Genomic DNA, 21609 nt, shown 5'->3' with positions numbered 1-21609 from the left:
GAATCCAGAACCAGGGGTCACAGACTAAGGATAAGGGGTAAGCCATTTAGGACAGAGATGAGGACGAATTTCTTCATCCAGCGAGTGGTGAACCTGTGGAATTCTCTACCACAGAAGGCAGCAGAGGCCAATATATTAAATATATTCAAGAAAGAGTTGGATATATTTCTTAAGGCTAAAGGGATCAACGGTTATGGGGAGAAAGCAGGAACCGGATACTGAATTTGGATGATCAGCCATGATCGCATTGAATGGTGGAGCAGTCTCGTGGGGACGAACGGCCTAATCCTGCTCCTATCTTCTATGTTTCTATGTTTCTATTAGCCAAGGCATAGAATTCAAGAAAAGGGAGGTTATGCTTGAACAGTATAAATCACTAGTTAGGCCGCAGCTAGAGTACTGAAGACAGTTTTGGTCACCACAGTACAGGAAAGATGTGATTGCACTAGAGAGGGTACAGAGGAGATTTACTAGGATGTTGACAGGACTGGAAAATATTAGCTATAAGTAAAGATTGGATAGGGTTGGGTTGTTATCTTTGGAGCAGAGGAGGTGGAGGGGAGACATAATTGAGGTGCATAAAATTCTGAGGGGCCAAGATACAGTGGATAGGAAGGACCTATTTCCCTTAGCAGAAATGTCAATGATCAGGTGCGTAGATTTAAAGTAACTGGTAAAATGGTGAAAGAGGAGTTGACAACAACCATTTTCACACAGAGAGTGGAGGGAATCTGGAAGTCACTACCGATCACATTAATAGAAAGCACTATGGATATGTACTTGAAGTGCTGCAACCTACAGGGCTACAGACACAGAGCTGGAAAGTGGGATTAGGCAAAATATCTCTTTTTCGTTCGGCAAAGACACGATGGGCCGAATGGCCTCCTTCTCTGGCGTAAATTTCTGTATTTCTATGATCTCTGCCATTAATCTTCAATATTCCAGGGAATACAAGCCTAGATTATGTGATCTCTGCTCATAGCCTAACCCTTGGAGCCCTGGTAACACACTCGTGAATCTGCACCACACTCCCTCCAAGGTCAATATATCCTTTCTAAGGTGCAGTGCGCAGAACTGTACACAGGCCTCTGTACAGCTGTCACACAACTTCCTTCCATTTACATTGTGCAGGGCAGTTGTCTCATAGTTTGCACAGGTCATTTCACTGTTGAAAATTTGCATTTGCGCTACTGCGATGGCCGAGTGGTTAAGGCGTTGGACTTGAAACCCAGTCCCCACGCAAGTTTGAACCCTGCTCGCAGCGATTCTACTGCAATTTCTTTACTTTATTTCATCGGTTCACTGTGGAGATTACTGGCCCCGAAACTGATCAGAATTCTCTCCACTGCACGTTATTACATTGATTAACCCAAAGCTGTTGTTCCAATTGGAAGCACTAATTTGTCATCAATTAGAAATTGTGGATTTGTTTGAAACTGTTGGCAAAGATCAGTGAGAAATTTACGCATAAGACAGCACGTAAAAATTCCATTTAAAAAAGAACCCTGCAATGTTTGGAAGGAAAAGAGATGAAACGCGGTTTGGTTTTCTAAAGTTGAACATGAATTAAAAAGTATGTAAAACGACCACGGCAGGACTCGAACCTGCAATCTTCTGATGGCGTCAGAATTTATACCGAAGTCAGACGCCTTATCCATTAGGCCACGCGGCCACACAAAGGAAAACTAAACAAATCCTAATAATGAGTGATGAAACGCCGTCACTGTGTTCATTTCAATAACAACAGAGAATGCTGGAAACACTCAGCAGGTCAGGCAGCATCGAGTGAGGGAGAAACAGAGTTAACCTTTCAGGTCGAACCCTTCGTCAGAACAGGAAAAGGTTAGGGAAGAGGGATTTTTAAGCAGGGGTGGGTGGAGGCGAGGTAAGAATAAACGGAATGTCTGTGATAGAATGGAAGGCAGGAGAGATTGACTTACAAAAGGGATGATGGTGCAAGGCAAAAAGAGAGGTAATCGGACAAGTTAACGATCAAAACATGGCTCAAGATGAGGTGTGAATGATTATGGCAGAAACATTAACAAATGTCATGTGAGGAAACATGGGAACAAATTAAAAAAATAAAAGAAATACAGGGGCCAATTTATAGCCTGAAATTGTTGAACTCTGTGTTAAGTCCAGAAGGCTGTAAAGTGCCTAATAGAAAGATGAGGTGCTGTTCCTCGAGATTACGTAGAGCTTCATTGGAACAGTGCAACAGGCCAAGGAAGGAGAGATCAGAGAGGGAGTGGAGCAGATAATTATAGTGACAGGTGACCGGAAGCTCGGGGCCACACTTGCCAACTGTTCTGCAATGCGGGCACCCAATCAGAATTTGGTGTCACAATGTAGATTCAGCGAATACAGTAACTAAATTGGAAGAAGTACAGGTAATCGTTGATTCACCTGGAAGGAGTGTTTGGTGCCCTGGGCGGTGGGAAGGAGTTAAAAGGGCAGGTGTTGCATCTCCTGCACTTGCATGGGATGGTGCCGGGCGAAGGAGAAGTGGTGTTGGGGTGATAGAGGAGTGGACCAGGCTGCCATGGAGAGAGCGGTCCCTTCGAAATGCTGAAAGGGAGGAGGGGAAGATGTGTTTGATGCTGGAGGTGGTAGAAATGGCGCAGGATGATCCGTTGAATGTGGAGGCGGTGCGGTGAAAGGTGAGGACAAGGGGGGAACCCTATCATGTTTCTGGGAGTGAGCGGAAGGGATGAGAGCAGTAGTGCGGGAAATGGAACAGACACGGTCGAGTGTCATGTCGACCATGGTAGAGGGGGATCCTCAGTTGAGGAAAATGGAAGACATACCGGAAGCATTGGTATGGAAGGTGGCATCATCAGAACAGATGCAACGGAGACAGAGAAACTGGGAGAATGGAATAGAATGGAATGGATAAATCCCCAGGGGTCTTGACAGGGTAGACGCTGAGAGGGTGTTTTCCCTCATGGGGGAATCTAGAATCAGGTGGCATAGTTTCACAATAAGCGTTTGTCAATTTTAGACGCAGATGAGGAGGAATTTCTTCTCTCAGAGGCTTGTGAATCTTTGGAATTATCTACCCCAGAGAGCTGTGGAGCCTGAATCATTGATTATGTTCATGGCTGAGATAGACAGATTGTTGAACTATCGGAGCGTCAAGGGTTAAGGGGGAACAGGCAGAAAAGTGGAGTTAAGGCCAAGATCAGATCAGCCATGACCTTATTGAATGGTGGAGCAGGAGCGAGGGGCTGAATGGCCTACTCCTGCTCCTATTTCTTATGTTCTAATGTTCTTATAAGGGCAGCAGGTGCATGGGAACACCATCACCTCCAAGTTCCCCTCCAAGTTACACACCATCCCGACGTGAAAATATATCACCATAACTTCATCGTCGCTAGGTCAAAATCCTGGAAATCCCTCCCTAACAGTACTATTGGAGTACCTTCACCTCATTGACTGCAGCGGGCCAAGAGGGCTTCTCACTACCACCTTCTCAAGGGCAATTAGGGATGGGCAATTAATGCTGGCCTTGCCAGCGATGCCCAACTCCTAGGAACAAATTAAATTAAATTAAAATTGTCACGACTGGATGTGGAAGGATTGCAGAGCTTTGATCTGATCCGTTGGTTGTTGGATCGCTTAGCTCTGTCTACACATGCGGTTTCCATAGCTTAGCATGTGTGTAGTCCTGAGTTGTAGCTTCATGAGGTTGGCACCTCATTTTAGGTGCGCCTGGTGCTGCTCCTGAAATGCTCTTCTACACTCCTCATTGAACCAGGGCTGGTCCCCTGTCTTGATGATAATGGTAGTCTGAGGAATACACCGGTCCATCAGGTTACAGATTGAAGTGGAATACAATTCCAAAACTGAGGCCCCCTCTGCCCTCTCGGGTGGACATAACGGATCCCATGGCACAACTGTAAGAAGAGCAGGGGGTGGTGAGGTTTACCCCGGTGTCCTGTCGCCAATATTTATCCTCAAATCACCATCACTAAAACAGGTTATCCTCGATTATCACATTGTGGGAGCTTGCTGTGCACAAATTGGCTGCTGCTCTTTTTCCTACATTACAACAGTGACTACAACTACATTGCCTGTAAAGCGCTTTGAGACGTCCTCAGGTGAAAGGCGCTGTAGAAATCAGAGTCTTTCTTTTACAGCCTTCGAAGTCACAGAATCACAGAAACCCCACAGTGCAGATAGAGGCCATTTCGGCCCATCGAACCTGCACCAACACATATCCCACCCTATCCCCTACACCTACACATATCCCACCCTATCCCCGTAACCCCACGTATTTAATCCCCTTAACGCTAAGGGTCAATTTATCATAGCCAATCAACCTAACCCGCACATCTTTGGACTGTGGGAGGAAACCGGAGCACTGACAACTGACAAAAACCAAAAATCAACATAAATTGAATTTAACAGCAAAAAGAGTTAAGGCAGGTCGGTTAGCTCAGTAGGTTAGAGCGTAGAACTAATAATGCCAAGGTCGTGGGTTCGATCTCCATACGGGACATTTACTTTTTGATGGTGTGGGTAGTTTCTTAATTTTGCTATTTGCTGAAAAGATTGGAGCTGTAATACATTGAAGCAAAGCGACAAAACCTTAGTTCTGCAGAGAGCTCAAGGAACTGGAAGGTTGACCCTGTGTCTACCTGTCCACAGATGGCGCTGATCTACAAATTACTCCTACTGGTCGCGTGGCTTAATGGATAAGGCGTCAGACTTCAGTATTAATTTCTGAGGTTATCAGGATATTGCAGGTTCGAGTCCTGACATGGTCTTTTTACACACTTTTTAATTCGTGTTCAGTTTTACAAAACCAAACCGTGTTCCCACTTAGTAGCTGAAGGTGATTCCATAACAAACACTGCAGGGCTCTTTATAATTAGTATTTTTGATGCTGCTTTGTGTGTGTATTGCTCACGAGTTCCCACCAAATCCACAATATCTAATTGATGCCGATAAATTATTAGTGTTTCAATTGGAACTTTGGGTTAATCAGTGTAATAAAGTGCAGTGGAGGGAATTCTGATCAATTTCGTGGCCAGTGATCGCCACAGGGAGCCGATGAAATAAAACCTTTGCATCAAAGTCGCTGCGAGCAGGGTTCGAACCTGCGCGGGAAAACCCCATTGGATTTCGAGTCCAACGCCTTAACCACTCGGCCATCGCAGCTGCACATTAACAGGGAGAAAATGCTTCCTACTGTGAGTGAGTCAGGAACTAGCTCAGAGAAGACAGGTCATAAATACTCACCGATAAATCCAGCAGGGAATTCAGGATTAACTTCTTTGGCCAAAGAGCGCTGAGAATGCAGTAGTTGAGGTGAATACTACAAGATGCATTTAAGAGGAAGGGAGAAAGGAATAGAAGGATATGCTGATAGGATTTTTTAAATTCGTTTATGGGTTGTGGGTGCGCTGGCAAGGCCAGCATTAAATGCCCATCCCTAATTGCCCCTTGAGAAGGTGGTGGTGAGCCGCCTTCTTGAACAGCTGCAGTCCGTGTGGTGAAGGTGCTCCCACAGTGCTGTTAGGGAGGGAGTTCCAGGATTTTGACCCAGCGACGATGAAGGATCGGCAATATACTTCGAAGTCAGAATGGTGTGTAACTTGGAGGGGAACTTGGAGGTGGGGGTGTTCCCATGTGCCTGCTGCTCTTGTCCTTCTAGTTGGAAGAGGTTGCGTGTTTGGCAGGTGCTGCTGAAGAAGCCTTGGTGAGTTGCTGCAGTGCATCTTGTAGATGGTACGCACTGCAGCCACGGTGCGCCGGTGGTGGAGGGAGTGAATGTTTAATGTGGTGGATGGGGTGCCAATCAAGCGGGCTGCATTGACCTGGAAGGTGTCGAACTTCTTGAGTGTTGTTGGAGCTGCACTCATCCAGGCAAGTGGAGAGTATTCCATCACACTCCTTACTTGTGCCGTGTAGATGGTAGAAAGGCTTTGGGGAGTCAGGAGGTGAGACACCCGACGCAGAATGCCTAGCCTCTGACCTTCTCTTGTTGTCACAGTATTTATGTTCAATGGTAACCCCCAGGATGTTGGTGGTCAGCTCCTTTGTTCATGTTGGACCAAGGTTTTAATGAAGTTGGGAGCCGAGTGCTCTTGGCAGAACCCAAACCGGGCATCAATGAGCAGGTTATTGGTCAGTAAGTGCCACTTTACAGCACTGTGGATGACACCTTCCATTACTTTGCTGATGATTGAGAGTAGAGAGTAGACTGATGGGGCGGTAATTGGCTGGATTGGATTTGTCCTGCTTTTTGTGGACAGGACATACCTGGGCAGTCTTCCACATTGTTGGATAGATGCCAGTGTTGTAGCTGTACTAGAACAGCTTGGCTGGAGCACAAGTCTTCAGAATAATAGCCGGGGTGTTGTCAGGGCCCAGAGCCATTGCTGTATCCAGTGTGCTCAGCCTTTTCTTGATATCACGTGGAGTGAATCGAATTGGCTGAAGACTGGCTTCTGTGATGGTGGGGACCTCAGGAGGAGGCTGATATGGATCAGGCCAGGTGGTCCGTCCAGTTTCATTTTTATTATTTTGTTTCATAGCGGTTTGTTACAACTGAGTGGCTTGCTAGGCCATGTCAGAGGGCAGTTAAGAATCAACCACATTGCTATGGGACTGGAGTCACACAAAGGCCAGACCGGGTAAGGACGGCAGATTTCTTTCCCTGAAAGACATTAGTGAACCAGATGGGTTTTTATGACAATCCGATAGTTTCATGGTTACCATTACTGATTCTAGTTTTATTTGGGGGGTGAGGAGAAATAGAGAAGGAGCCTCGTGTGGAGACCAGTTCGTGCAAATGGACTGTTTCTGTGGGGCAGACTCTATAATATTATGTAACACCCGTTTTAATCAGACACAGAATGATCCCGGACTGACAGCACATCCCTTTTAAACAGATACAGAATGACCAGGGACTTACAGCACATCCCTTTTAAACAGACACAGAATGATCCGGGACTGACAGCACATCCCTTTTAAACAGACACAGAATGATCCGGGACTGACAGCACATCCCATTTAAGCAGACTCAGAATGACCCGGGACTGACAGCATATCCCTTTTAAACAGACACAGAGTGATCCTGGACTGACAGTACATCCCTTTTAAACAGACACAGAATAATCCGGGACTGACAGCACATCCCTTTTAAACAGACATAGAATAATCCGGGACTGAAAGCATGTCCCTTTTAAACAGACACAGAATGACCCGGGACTGACAGCACATCCCTTTTAAACAGACACAGAATAATCCGGGACTGACAGCATGTCCCTTTTAAACAGACACAGAATAAACCGGGACTGACAGCATGTCCCTTTTAAACAGACACAGAATGATCCGGGACTGACAGCATGTCCCTTTTAAACAGACACAGAATAAACCGGGACTGACAGCATGTCCCTTTTAAACAGACACAGAATGATCCGGGACTGACAGCATGTCCCTATTAAACAGACACAGAATGATCCGGGACTGAAAGTAGACCCCTTTTAAACAGAAATGGAATGCTGCCTGACCTGCAGAGTGTTTCCAGCATTTCATCTGTTTATATTTCAGATTTCCAGCATCAACACTATTTTGCTTTTGTAATAGAGCTTTACGTAATTGGCTCTGTGATGCAATGGATAGCGCATTGGACTTCTAGTTGTATGACAGATTAAGGCATTCAAAGGTTGCAGGTTTGAGTCCCACTCAGAGTCGGATTTTGGGCGAGAGTTCGGTGGTTCCTCCACTGACAGTACATTTTGCAGTAAATCGGTAATTCAGAGAAGGGAAACTACCGCCCCGACACTTTCCCTCTGAGTACTCTCAACCCCTGAGTCAGTTACACAGGAGCAGGAGGAGGCCATTCAGTCCCATGGCCGTTTTACATAGGAACAGGAGGAAACCATTCAGTCCCATGACCCTTTTACAAAGGAACAGGAGGAGGCCATTCAGCCCCTTTAGCCTGTTATGCAGGAAAAGGAGGAGGCCATTCAGCCCCTCGAGCCTGTTACACAGGGACAAGAGGAGGCCTTTAACGCCTCGAGCCTGTTGCATTCGACAGGAGGAAGCCGTTCAGCGATACAAGATCTGTGCAAGAACAGTAGAACTCCATTCAGCCCCTCGTACCTGTTACATAGGATGAAGAGGAGGCAAATCAGACCCATGATCCAGTTATAAAGGAACAGGAGAAGGCAATTCAGACCAACGAGTCTGTTTCACAGGAACAGCAGGAGGCCATTCAGCCCCTCAAACCTGCCACACATGAACAGGAGGAGGACATTCAATCCCTCAAGCCTGCTACACTGGAACAGGAGGAGGCAATTCAGTCACACGAGTCCGTTATACAGGAACAGGAGGAGGCCATTCAGCCACTCAAGCCTGTTATACATGAACAGGAGGAGGCCATTCAGCCCCTCGAGCCTGTTATACATGCACAGGAGGATGCCGTTCTGCCCCTCGAGCCTGTTACACAGTAACAGGAGGAGGCAATTCAGCCACTCAAGCCTGTTACACAGGAACAAGAGGAGACAATTCAGACACACGAGCCTGTTATACAGGAACAAGAGTAGGCTATTCAGCCTCTCGAGCGTGTTGTACAGGAAAAGGAGGAAGCCATTCAGCCCCTCAAGCCTGTTAGACAGGAACAGGAGGGGGCCATTCAGCCCCTCGAGCCGGTTACACAGGAATAGGAGGAGGCCATTCAGCCCCTCAAGCCCGTTATACATGAACAGGAGGAGGCCATTCAGCCCTTCAAGCCTGTTTTACATGCACAGGAGGATGCCATTCAGCCCCTTGAGCCTGTTACAAAGGAACAGGAGGAGGCCATTCAGCCCCTTGAGTCTGTTATACAGGAACAGGAGGAGGCCATTCAGCCCTTCGAGTCTGTTATAAAGGAACAGGAGGAGGCCAATCAGCTCCTCGGGTACGTTACACATAAACAGCAAGAGGTCTTTCAGCCCATCGAGCCTATCATACAGGAACAGGAGCAGGCCTTTCAGCCCCTCGAGCCTGTTACGCAGGAACAGGAGGAGGCTATTCAGCCTGTTATGCAGGAAAAGGAGGAAGCCATTCTGCCCCTCAAGCCTGTTACACAGGAACATCATGGGCAAGGAAACCTCCTGCTGATTACCACCTACCACCCTCCCTCAGCTAATGAATCAGTGCTCCTCCATGTTGTACACCACTTGGAAGAAGCACTGAAGGCAGCAAGGGCACAGAATGTACTCTGGGTGGGGACCTCAATGCCCATCACCAAGAGTGGCTCGGTAGCAGCACGACTGACCGAGCTGGTCGAGTCCTGAAGGACATGGCTGCCAGAATGGGCCTGCGGCAGGTGGTGAGGGAACCAACACGAGTGGAAAACCTTCTTGACCTCCTCCTGACCAATCTACCTGTCACAGATGCAAAAAGTTCAAAAAGTATTCATTGGCTGTAAAGCACTTTAGGATGTCCTGAGGTCGTGAAAGGCCTGTAGAAGTGCAAATCTTTCTTTTACAGCCTTCCAAGACAAAGTGACTTAGCTGGCAAAGACCAGAAACAGGGACAGTTCTATAGGTGAGATTTACAGATGGGCCGGTTAGCTCAGTTGGTTAGTGCATGGTGCTAATAACGCCAAGGTCGTGGGTTCGATCACCGTACGGGCCATTTATTTTTCGAGGGAAGGTTAGTTTCCTAATTTTGTAATATTTGAGCAGTTTAAAAGTTTAAAAAGTTTGGAAGGAAACTCATACGGGACCTACAAAGCTGCAAAATCTTAGTTCTACCGAGAGTTCATGGACCTGAAAGGTTAACCCTGTGTTTTTCTGTACACAGATGTTCCCTGACCTGTGGAGTGTTTCCAACATTTAATGAACAATTTCAAATCCAGCATCTGCTGCATTTCGCTTTTTATTTTACCGCAGTGTCCTCGCTTCTATTAACAAAAGTCAAAAATAAATAGTAACTAATGGAAAATGGGAATTGCTTTCACTGTGAGCATTGGTGGTTCAGGGGTAGCATTCTCGCCTGCCGACCCAGGAGACCCGGGTTCGATTCCCGGCCAATGCAGGTTAACATTTTTAACAATTTATTTCAGAGAAAACACATCACATGAAACATTAATAATAAATTAGCTGTTCCTGTGTAACTGGATCAAGGGAATGAATGGCCTCCACCTGTTCCTGTGCAACAGGCTTGAGGGGCTGAATGTCCTCCTGCTCCATTGTAACAGGCTCGAGGGGCTGAATGGCCTCCTGTTCCAGTGCAACAGGCTTGAGGGGCTGAATGGCCTCCTCCTGTTCCTGTGCAACATGCTCGAGGGGCTGAATCGCCTCCTCCTGTTCCTGTGCAACAGGTTCGAGGGGCTGAATGGCCTCCTCCTGTGTAACAGGCTCGAGGGGCTGAATGGCCTCCTGTTCCAGTGTAACGGGCTCGAGGGACTGAATGGCCTCCTCCTGTTCCTGTTTGACAGGCTCAAGGGGCTGAATGGCCTCCTCCTGTTCCTGTTTGACAGGCTCGAGGGGCTGAATGGCCTCCTCCTGTTCCTGTTCGACAGGCTCGAGGGGCTGAATGGCCTCCTGCTGTTCCAGTTTGACAGGCTCGAGGGGCTGAATGGCCTCCTCCAGTTCCGGATTGACAGGCTCGAGCGGCTGAATGGCCTCCTCCTGTTCCTGTTTCACAGGCTCGAGGGGCTGAATGGCCTCCTCCTGTTCCTGTTTGACAGGCTCAAGGGGCTGAATGGCCTCCTCCTGTTCCTGTTTGACAGGCTCAAGGTGCTGAATGGCCTCCTCCTGTTCCTGTGCAACAGGTTCGAGGGGCTGAATGGTCTCCACCTGTGTAACAGGCTCGAGGGGCTGAATGGCCACCTGTTGAAGTGTAACGGGCTCGAGGGACTGAATGGCCTCCTCCTGTTCCTGTTTGACAGGCTCAAGGGGCTGAATGGCCTCCTCCTGTTCCTGTTTGACAGGCTCGAGGGGCTGAATGGCCTCCTCCTGTTCCTGTTCGACAGGCTCGAGGGGCTGAATGGCCTCCTGCTGTTCCGGTTTGACAGGCTCGAGGGGCTGAATGGCCTCCTCCAGTTCCGGTTTGACAGGCTCGAGCGGCTGAATGGCCTCCTCCTGTTCCTGTTTGACAGGCTCGAGGGGCTGAATGGCCTCCTCCTGTTCCTGTTTGACAGGCTCAAGGGGCTGAATGGCCTCCTCCTGTTCCTGTTTGACAGGCTCAAGGTGCTGAATGGCCTCCTCCTGTTCCTGTTTGACAGGCTCAAGGTGCTGAATGGCCTCCTCCTGTTCCTGTTCGACAGGCTCGAGGGGCTGAATGGCCTCCTCCAGTTCCGCTTTGACAGGCTCGTGCGGCTGAATGGCCTCCTCCTGTTCCTGTTTGACAGGCTCGAGGGGCTGAATGGCCTCCTCCTGTTCCTGTTTGACAGGCTCAAGGGGCTGAATGGCCTCCTCCTGTTCCTGTTTGACAGGCTCAAGGTGCTGAATGACCTCCTCCTGTTCCTGTTTGACAGGCTCAAGGTGCTGAATGGCCTCCTCCTGTTCTTGTTCGACAGGCTCAAGGTGCTGAATGGTCTCCTCCTGTCCTGTTTTGACAGGCTCGAGGGACTGAATGGCCTCCTCCTGTTCCGGTTTGACAGGCTCGAGGGGCTGAATGGACTCCTCCTGTTCCGGTTTGACAGGCTCGAGGGGCTGAATGGCCTCCGCCAGTTCCGGTTTGACAGGCTCAAGGGACTGAATGGCCTCCTTCTGTTCCGCTTTGACAGGCTCGAGGGGCTGAATGGACTCCTCCTGTTCCGGTTTGACAGGCTCGAGGGGCTGAATGGCCTGCTCCTGTTCCTGTGCAACATGCTCGAGGTGCTGAATGGCCCCTCCTGTTCCTGTGTAACAGGCTCGAGGGGCTGAATGGCCTCCTCCTGTGTAACAGGCTCGAGGGGCTGAATGGCCTCCTCTTCCAGTGTAACGGGCTCAAGGGGCTGAATGGCCTCCTCCTGTTCCTGTCTGACAGGCTCGAGGGGCTGAATGGCCTCCTCCTGTTCCTGTTTGACAGGCTCGAGGGGCTGAATGGCCTCCTCCTGTTCCTGTTCGACAGGCTCGAGGGGCTGAATGGCCTCCTCATGTTCCGGTTTGACAGGCTCGAGGGGGTGAATGGCCTCCTCCAGTTCCGGTTTGACAGGCTCGAGTGGCTGAATGGCCTCCTCCTGTTCCTGTTCGACAGGCTCGAGGGGCTGAATGGCCTCCTCCTGTTCCGGTTTGACAGGCTCGAGGGGCTGAATGGCCTCCTCCAGTTCCGCTTTGACAGGTTCGAGTGGCTGAATGGCCTCCTCCTGTTCCTGTTTGACAGGCTCGAGGGGCTGAATGGCCTCCTCCTGTTCCGGTTTGACAGGCTCAAGGGGCTGGATGGCCTCCTCCTGTTCCTGTTTTACAGGCTCAAGGGGCTGAATGGCCTCCTCCTGTTCCTGTGTAACAGGCTCGAGGGACTGAATGGCCTCCTCCTGTTCCTGTTCGCCATCTCAAGGGGCTGAATGGACTCCTCCTGTTCTGGTTTGACAGGCTCGAGGGGCTGAATGGCCTCTGCCAGTTCTGGTTTGACAGGCTCGAGGGGCTGAATGGCCTCCTCCTGTTCCTATTGAACAATGTTTCAGGCACTGAAGTGGCTGATGTTCCGATTGTGCCCTCTGCTGTCCCGGCGCAGAAAGAAACACAGTGCCCGTGTATAAAACCCCAAGTCCTTGTACTTTCTTTCTTTCTTTGAATCTTTCTTTAATTTCTTCCTTTTCTGTGCCATATGCTCCTTAATCTATTGTTGCTTAGTGATAGATGTATTCATATTTGCCGGTTTCAACGTGTTCATTGCTTCTGCTGATTTGAATTGTGTCGAAAAAGTGAACTGAATTTCTCCACCTGTATGAAGCATCCTTGGGTTCGAAGCTGTTTTGGTTTCAATCAAACAAACGCACAGATTTCTCGAACTCGCTGAGCCTTTCCTGGCCAGTATTTGTTTCTTGCTTCCTTGCATTTGGAAAGGCCCAGGCTTCATCCCCGGCCTGTGCTGAGGGAGCTGACCTGAGCCTGGGCAGCGGTTACAATTGGTGTCTGTGGCCCTGTGTTAGAGAGAGGGTGAATGAGCCTGGCTTCTTGTCCACTCGCCCTGCCGGCTGTGGGCAATGGCTGAGCAGAGGAACAGTTGTGATGGGTGTCAGCAGGAGGGGAGAGGTGGAGAAGGGAAGTTGTAAAGATAAAGAAAGGGTCTCCCAGCTGTGACAGCTGCTGCTGCCCACAGTAGGCAGTTTGGACAGTGGGTTACCACAGCCCATGACACACACGAGCCAATCCAGCCTCCTCGTGGACTGCCTTCACTTACACTTCTCCTTTTTAAGATGAAACTGTCATTTTATTCATGTGACGTCTAAACCACATCCCCTCTGATTGTCATTTCAAAACCATTGCACTTACAGTCTCAGCTCAACATCAGCAAACCCCAGCAGCAAGCAGGTGAGATTTACAATCTCTTAATGATCAATGATCTTTCACAGGAACGTGTCAAATCAGTGCTATGTTGTTAAAGTCAACACAGGATGTCAAGGTCTTAGAGAGGGTGCAGAGGAGATTTATCAGAATGGTACCAGGGATGAGGGAATTCAATTATGTGGAGAGACTGGAGAAGCTGGGATTGTTCTCCTTAGAGCAGAGAGGGTTAAGAAGAGATTTGATAGAGATTTTCAAACTTATGAATAGTTTTGATAGCGTAAATAAGAAGTAGGTGTTTCCACTGGCAGAAGGTTCGGTAACCAGAGGACACAGATTTATGGTGATTGGCAAAAGAACCAGAGGTGACATGAGGAAACATTTATTTTTAAGCAGCAAGTTGTTGTGATCTGGAATGCGCTGCCTGAAAGGGCGGTGGAAGCAGATTCAATAGTGACTTTCAAAAGGCAATTGAATAAATACTTGAAGGAAAAACATGACAGGGCTATGGGGAAAGGGCAGGTGAATGAAATTAATTGCAGAGCTCTTTCAAAGTGCCGGTGCAGGGCTATGGGGAGAGAGTGGAGCGCTGGGATTTTTTGGGATTGATACAGGTCTATGGGGTGTGAGTGGGGCAGTGTGATTAGTTTGGGATTGATTCAGGGCTATGGGGTGAGAGCGGGGCAGTGGGATTAGTTTGTGATTGATACAGGTCTATGGGGTGTGAGCGGGGCAGTGGGATTAGTTTATGATTGATTCAGGGCTATGGGGTGAGAGCGGACCAGTGGGATTAGTTTGTGATTGATACAGGTCTATGGGGTGTGAGCGGGGCAGTGGGATTAGTTTGGGATTGATTCAGGGCTATGGGGTGAGAGCGGGGCAGTGGGATTAGTTTGTGATTGATACAGGTCTATGGGGTGTGTGTGGGGCAGTGGGATTAGTTTGGGGATTGATACAGGGCTATGGGGAGATAGCGGGTCAGTGGGATTAGTTTGGGATTGTTACAGGGCTTTGGGGAGAGAGCGGGGCAGTGGGATTAGTTTGGGATTGATACAGGTCTATGGGGTGTGAGCGGGGCAGTGGGATTAGTTTGGGGATTGATAGAGGGCTATGGGGAGATAGCGGGTCAGTGGGATTAGTTTGGGATTGTTACAGGGCTTTGGGGAGAGAGCGGGACAGTGGGATTAGTTTGGGATTGTTACAGGGCTTTGGGGAGAGAGTGGGGTAGTGGGATTAATTTGCGATTGATACAGGTCTATGGGGAGATACTGGTTCAGTGGGTTTAGTTTAGTATTGCTGTGGCAAAGACCCAGAATTAACACAGTGGGCCGAATGATCTCCTCTGCTCTGTAAATATCTATTGTTGGAGACTCCTGGGCAGCTTTTAACACACCATTTGCTGTAGATTTCCTCTCCATATTCTTCTCTAAATGTTCACTGACGGTTCCTTCACAGCTACCCAGGCGCCCTGTTTTTCGTGTTAGCAGTAAATGTCGATACGTCTGCCTCCTGTACCCAAGTCCAGATTGTTGAAATAGCAAGAAGGGCAACGGTCGCAGCAGTGATGCAGGGGGGGCAACTCTTTACATCGTCCAGTCAAAAAAACACCCAATAACTACCGCACTCTGCTTCTGTCTTTTAACCAGCTTCCTGGTTTCTAGAACGGTTTCTAGTTGAATATTAATTTTATCCCATATAAGGACATAGAAACATAGAAACATAGAAGATAGGAGCAGGAGTAGGCCATTCGGCCCCTCGAGCCTGCTCCGCCATTCAATGCGATCATGGCTGATCATCCAAATTCAGTACCCGGTCCCTGCTTTCTCGCCATACTCCTTGATCCCTTTAGCCTTAAGAAATATATCCAACTCCTTCTTGAATATATTTAATGAACTGGCCTCTACTGCCTTCTGTGGTAGAGAATTCCACAGCTTCACCACTCTCTGGGTGAAGAAATTCCTCATCATCTCAGTCCTAAATGGCTTACCCCTTATCCTCAGACTGTGACCCCTGGTTCTGGACTCCCCGGCCATCGAGAACATCCTTCCTGCATCTGGTCTGTCCAGTCCTGTCAGACTTTTATAAGTTTCAATGAGATCCCCTCTCATTCTTCTAAACTTCAGCGAGTATAAGCCCAATCGACCCAATCTCTCCTCATACGTCATTCCTGCCATCCCAGGTATCAGCCTGGTGAATCTTCGCTGAACTCCTTCCATGGCAAGAACATCCTTCCTCAGATAAGTCGACCAAAACTGCACACAATACTCACGATGTGGTCTCACCAAGGCCCTGTACAACTGCAGCAAGACATCCTTGTTCCTGTACTCAAACCCTTTCGCTACGAAGGCCAACATACCATTTGCCTTCTTAACTGCCTGCTGCACCTGCATGCTTACCTTCAGCGACTGCTGTACAAGGACACCCAGGTCTCGTTGCACTTCCCCTTCTCCCAATCTATTGCTGTTCAGATAATAATCTGCCTTCCTGTTTTTGACATCAAAGTGGATAACCTCGCATTTATCCACGTTATATTGCATCTGCCATGCTTTTGCCCAATCACCCAACCTGTCCAAATAATACTGGAGTTTCTCAGCATCCTCCTCACAGCACACACGCCCACCCAGCTTTGTGTCATCTGCAAACTTGCAGATATTACATCTAGTTCCCTTGTTTAGATCATTATTATATATTGTGAATAGCTGGGGTCCAAGGACCGATCCCTGCGGTGCCCCACTAGTTACTGCCTGCCGCTCGGAAAAAGATCCATTTGTTCCAACTCTTTGTCAACTGTCTGCCAACCAGTTCTCTATCCAAGTCAATACCTTGCCCCCAATCCCATGTGCCTTAACTTTACACGCTAATCTCTTACGCGGGACCTTATCGAAAGCCTTTTGAAAGTCCAAATACACCACATCCACTGGTTCTCCATTGTCTATTTTACCAGTTACATCCTCAAAAAATTCCAGTAGATTAGTCAAGCACGATTTACCTTTTGTAAATCCATGTTGACTTTGTCCGATCCTGTCACTGTTTTCCAAGTGCTCTGCTATTACATTTTTTACAATGGACTCTAGCATTTTCCCCACTACCGATGTCAGGTTGACTGGTCTGTAATTCCCATTTTTCTCTCTACCACCTGTTTTGAATAGTGGGGTAACATTAGCTACCCTCCAAGCTATGGGTACTGTTCCAGATTGCATCGAATCTTGGAAGATGATCAGCAATGCATCTACTATTTATAGGGCCACTTCCTTAAGTACCCTACGATGTCGATTATCAGCCCCTGGGGATTTATCGGCCTTCAATCCCGTCAATTTCTCTAACACCATTTCCCTACAAATACTGATTTCTTTCAGTTCCTCCCTTTCATCAGACCCAAAAAGACCGTAAGAACATAAGAAATAGGAGCAGGAGTAGGCCAATCGGCCCCTCGAGCCTGCTCTGCCATTCAATAAGATCATGGCTGATCTGATCCTAACCGCCAATCTACTATCACAGAACCATCTCCTGAATCTAACAGAATTAGACACACAAAATAGGAGCAGGATCAGGCTACACAGCCCCTGGGCCTGCTCCGCTACCCACAGGGCCATGTCCGATCCGAACCCAGACTCATGTCCCAATTACTGCCCGCTCCCCGTAAACCTTAATTCCCTTTACTTCTAGGAAACTGTCTATTTCTGTTTTAAATTTATGTAATGATGTAGCGTCTACAGCTTTTTGGGGCAGCATATTCCATGGACCTACCACCCTCTGAGTGAAGTAGTTCCTCCTCATCTCAGTTTTGAAAGAGCAGCCCCTTATTCTAAGACTATGCCCCCTAGTTCTAGTTTCACCCATCATCGGGAACATCCTGCCTGCATCCACCCGATCGAACCCTTTCACAATCTTATATGTTTCAATAAGATCGCCTCTCATTCTTCTGAACTCCAATGAGTAGATTCCCAATCTACTTATCCTCTCCTCATATATCCATCCCCTCATCCCCGGGATTAACCGAGTGAACCTTCTTTGTACTGATTCGAGAGCAAGTATGTCTTTTCTTAAGTATGGGCACCAAAACTGTATGCAGTATTCCAGGTGCGGTCTCACCAATACCTTGTACAACTGAAGCAATACATCCCTATTTTTATATTCTATCCCCCTAGCAATGAAAGCCAACATTCCATTGGCCTTCTTAATCTCTTGCTGCACCTGCATACTAACCTTTTGAGTTTCGTGCACCAGGACCCCCAGATCCCTTTGTACTTCAGTACTTTCAAGTTTCTTGCCATTAAGATAATAACTTGCTCTTCGATTTTTCCTGCCAAAGTGCATAACCTCAAACTTTCCAGTATTGTATTCCATCTGCCAAATCTCTGCCCACTTACTTAGCCTGTCTATGTCCCCTTGCAGGTTTTTTATGTCCTCCTCACTCACTACTTTCCCTCCCATCTTAGTATCATCTGCAAACTTTGATATATTACACTCGGTCCCCTCCTCCAAATCGTTAATATAGATTGTAAAGAGTTGGGGACCCAGCACTGACCCCTGCGGAACACCACTAGTTACTGATTGCCAGTCTGAGAATGAACCATTTAACCCAACTCTCTGCCTTCTGTTCGATAGCCAATCCTCGATCCATGCCAGAATATAACCCCCAATCCCGTGATTTTTTATCTTAAGCAATAATCTTTTGTGTGGCACCTTGTCAAATGCCTTTTGGAAGTCCAAATACACTACGTCCACTGGTTCCCTTTTATCCACCCTATATGTTACTTCCTCAAAGAACTCCAGCAAATTTGCCAAACATGACTTCCCCTTCATAAAACCATGCTGACTTTGTCCTATTAAATTATGATTATCCAAATGTCCTGTTACTGTCTCCTTAATAATGGGCTCCAAAATTTTACCTACCACAAACTTTAGGCTAACCGGTCTATAGTTTCCAGCATTCTGTCTACTGCTCTTTTTAATTAAGGGTGTTACATTAGCAGTTTTCCAGTCTGCCAGGACCTTTGCTGAGTCCAGGGAGTTTTGGAAAATTATTACCAATGCATCCACAATCCCTACCGCCACTTCCCTCAAGACCCGAGAATGTAAGCCATCAGGTCCAGGTGATTTATCTGCCTTGAGTCCCATTATTTTACCGAGTACCACTTCCTCAGTGATTTTGATCGTGTTTAGCTCCTCCCCACCTATAGCACCCTGTTAGTCCAGTGTTGGGATATTCTTAGTGTCCTCTACTGTAAAGACTGATACAAAATATTCATTCAGTGTTTTGCCATCTCCATATTTTCCACCATTAATTTCCCGGTCTCATCCTCTAAGGGACCAACATTTACTTTAGCCACCCTTTTTCTTTTTATATAACTATAAAAACTCTTACTATCTGTTTTTATATTTTTCGCTAATTTACTTTCATAATCTATCTTCCCTTTCTTAATCAATCTTTTTGCTATTTTTTGCTGCCTTTTAAATTTTTCCCAACCCTCTATAATTCACTCGATTTGGCTAACTTATATGCCCTTGTTTTTAGTCGAATACTATCCTTAATTTCTTTACTTAGCCACGGATGGCTGTCTTTTCTTTTACACCCTTTTCTTCTCAGTGGAATATATATTTTTTGGAAGTTGTAAAATAACTCCTTAAATGTACACCACTGATCATGTATCGTCTTACCCTTTAATCTATTTTCCCAATGCACTCTACTCAATTCCGCTCTCATACCTTCATAGTCTCCTTTTTTTCAAGCTTTGCACGCTTGTTTGAGATCCAACCTTCTCACCCTCTAATTGAATATGGAATTCAACCATGTCATGGTCACTCATTTCAAGGGGATCCTTTACTAGGACATTTTTAATTAATCCTGTCTCGTTACACAGGACCAGATCTAAGGTTGCTTGCCCCCTGGTCGGTTCAGTTACATACTGCTCAAGAAACCCATCCCTAATACACTCAATGAACTCATCCTCAAGGCAGCCCTGCCCAATTTGATTTGTCCAATTAATATGATAGTTAAAATCCCCCATAATTATAGATGTTCCCTTATTGGAAGCCTCAACTATTTCCTGATTGATACTCCGTCCTACAAAGTTGCAACTGTTCGGAGGCCTATAGACTATGCCCACTAGTGTTTTTTTCCCCTTATTATTCCTTACCTCCACCCAAACTGTTTCATTATCCTGATCTTTTGACCCAATATCATTTTTCTGTATTACAGTGGTTCCTTCCTTTATTAACATAGCCACCCCACCTCCCCTTCCTTCCTGCCTGTCCTTCCTGATCGTTAAATAACCTGGTATGTTTAATTCCCAGGCATTGTCACCCTGCAGCCATGTTTCTGTAATGGCCACAAGATCATACCCATATGTAGTTATTTGTGCCATTAACTCATCTATTGTGTTACGAATGCTACGTGCATTCAGATAGAGAACTTTCAAATATGTTCTGTGACACTTAGTTCCTGCTTTTGCCCTTTTTATTACTTTACCTTTTACTCCATACCTTCTGCCCCTTCCTGACACGCTCTGGTTTTTAATTTCCCCACTGCTACCTAAGTCTATGACCTTCTCTGTTGTCATTTTTATTATTTGCTCTCTAGGAACCTCCCCCCAACTAGTTAGTTTAAAGCCCTCTCTACAGCGCTAGTTGTATGATCCGCCAGGACTCTAGTCCCAGCACTGGCCAAGTGAAGCCCGTTCCAACGGAACAGCTCCCTCCTGCCCCAATACTGGTGCCAGTGTCCCAGGAAGCAAAACCCATTTCTCCCACACCAGTTTTTGAGCCACGCATTTAACTCTCTAATTTTATTTGTCCTAGCCAAATTCGCTCGTGGCTCAGGTAATAATCCAGAGATAATTACCCTTGAGGTTCTGTTTTTTAATTTCACCCCTAGCTGCTCATACTCCTTCAACAGAACCGGCTTCCTAGTCCTATCTACGTCGTTTGTACCAACATGGACCACGACAACTGGATCCACCACCTCCCACTGCAAGTTTCTTTCCAGCCCAGAGGAAATGTCCTTAACCCTGGCACCGAGTAGGCAACACAGCCTTTGGGACTCTCGCTCTCGGCTGCAGAGAACTCTATCTATCCCCCTAATAATACTATCCCCTACCACTACAACATTTCTATTTACTCCCCCCTCTTGAATGGCCACCCGTTCCACGGTGCTGTGGCCAGGTTGCTCATCCTCCCTGCAGTCCCTGCTCCCGTCAGCCGTGGCTCAGTGGGAAGCACCCTTGCCCTGAGTTACTCTCGCTCTCCCCACTCCAGTGACTTGAGCACAAAAATCCAGGCTGACACTCCAATGCAGTGCACAGAGTGTGATGCACTGTCGGAGGCGCCGTCTTTCAGATGAGATGTTAAACCGAGGCCGTGTCTGTCCTCTCAGGTGGGTGTTAAAGATCCTATGGCTCTATTTCGAAGAAGAGCAGGAGAGTTCTCCCCTGGGTCCTGGGCCAATACTTACCCCTTAATCAACATAACTAATACAGATTATCTGGTCATTATCACACTGCTGTTTGTGGGAGCTTGCTGTGCGCAAATTGGCTACCACATTTCCTACATTACAACAGTGACTACACTTCATTGGCACTAAAGCGTTGGGACGTCCTGAGGTCATGAAAGGCGCTGTAGAAACGCAAGTCTTTCTTTTTTCTTTCTCTGGGAGCTCACCCACCACCAATGTTAGGCCGACTGGTCTGTAGTTATCTGATTTATCCCTTTAACTCTGAAGAGAGTTGTTATATTGGCAACTGCAGGCATGTGGCCCAACTTCCATATCCAAGGTTTAGATAGAATTTTACAGCACATACACAGTCCATTCGGCTCGACCGGTCCACGCCAGCGTTTATACTCCACACGAGCCTCCTCCCACCCTACTTCATCTCACACTATCACCACAACCTTCTATTCCTTTCTCCCTCAGGTCCTTATCTAGCTTCCCCTCAAATGACATTCGCCTTAATCAATCCTTGTGGTAGCATATTCCACATTCTCACCACTCTCTGGGTAAAGAACTTTCTCCTGAATTCCCTATTGGATGAATTAGTGACTATCTCATATGTATGGCCCCCAGTTTTGGTCTCTCCCCACAACTAGAAATATCTTCCCTCTGTCTACCCTGTCGAATCCCTTCATAATTTTAAAGACCTCTATCAGGTCACCTCTCAGTCTCTTTTCTAAAGAGCCC

At 47.3% G+C, this 21609-nt stretch overlaps 2 non-coding genes across 2 annotated transcripts; both read right to left on the bottom strand.

Annotated features, from left to right (window-relative positions):
- Window positions 1-1583: 1583 nt before the first annotated feature.
- On the bottom strand, window positions 1584-1672 carry trnar-ucg (transfer RNA arginine (anticodon UCG)). Its single transcript is given in 2 exon segments — window positions 1584-1619; window positions 1636-1672. It is a non-coding gene; the product is annotated as a tRNA-Arg (tRNA).
- Window positions 1673-5081: 3409 nt separating this feature from the next.
- trnas-cga (transfer RNA serine (anticodon CGA)) lies at window positions 5082-5163 on the bottom strand. The gene has a single exon. It is a non-coding gene; the product is annotated as a tRNA-Ser (tRNA).
- Between the last annotated feature and the right edge of the window lie 16446 nt (window positions 5164-21609).

This window comes from Somniosus microcephalus, unplaced genomic scaffold (genome assembly GCF_052327205.1).
Source record: "Somniosus microcephalus isolate GS21.2 unplaced genomic scaffold, FLI_Smic_1.0 unresolved_chr8, whole genome shotgun sequence".
In the NCBI taxonomy this organism is placed as follows: domain Eukaryota; kingdom Metazoa; phylum Chordata; class Chondrichthyes; order Squaliformes; family Somniosidae; genus Somniosus; species Somniosus microcephalus.
The sequence above is the reverse complement of the archived record's forward strand: the minus strand, read 5'-3'. Positions and strand labels throughout refer to the sequence as shown.